The sequence below is a fragment of the Egretta garzetta genome, unplaced genomic scaffold (genome assembly GCF_000687185.1).
Source record: "Egretta garzetta isolate BGI_Z169 unplaced genomic scaffold, ASM68718v1 scaffold390, whole genome shotgun sequence".
NCBI classification, from domain to species: domain Eukaryota; kingdom Metazoa; phylum Chordata; class Aves; order Pelecaniformes; family Ardeidae; genus Egretta; species Egretta garzetta.
In genome coordinates, this window is record NW_009258382.1 from 397,736 (window position 1) to 397,972 (window position 237).

General features: G+C 59.1%; 1 protein-coding gene across 1 annotated transcript in view; it reads left to right on the top strand.

The window, feature by feature from the left end:
* The window catches only part of TRPV4 (transient receptor potential cation channel subfamily V member 4), a 10,650-nt gene that overhangs the window by 305 nt on the left and 10,108 nt on the right, over positions 1–237 (top strand).

Genomic DNA, 237 nt, shown 5'->3' on the forward strand with positions numbered 1-237 from the left:
ATGCGAGCGCCGGGGCCGTGCCGGCGAGCCTCAGCACGCGGTGAGCTGCGCCTTGACTCACTTATTCCATGGGGTGAGGAAGACTGAAAAATAAAAACCCAAATAACTAACAAGCCAAATAAAACCCCATTGACAGCACCTTTCCTGGCAGTGGCCCTGCCCATGGGAGCACCCGGGCTGACGGCACCGACCAGTGAGCCCGTCATTTCCGATGCAAGCTTCCTGCCCCAGCCGCTG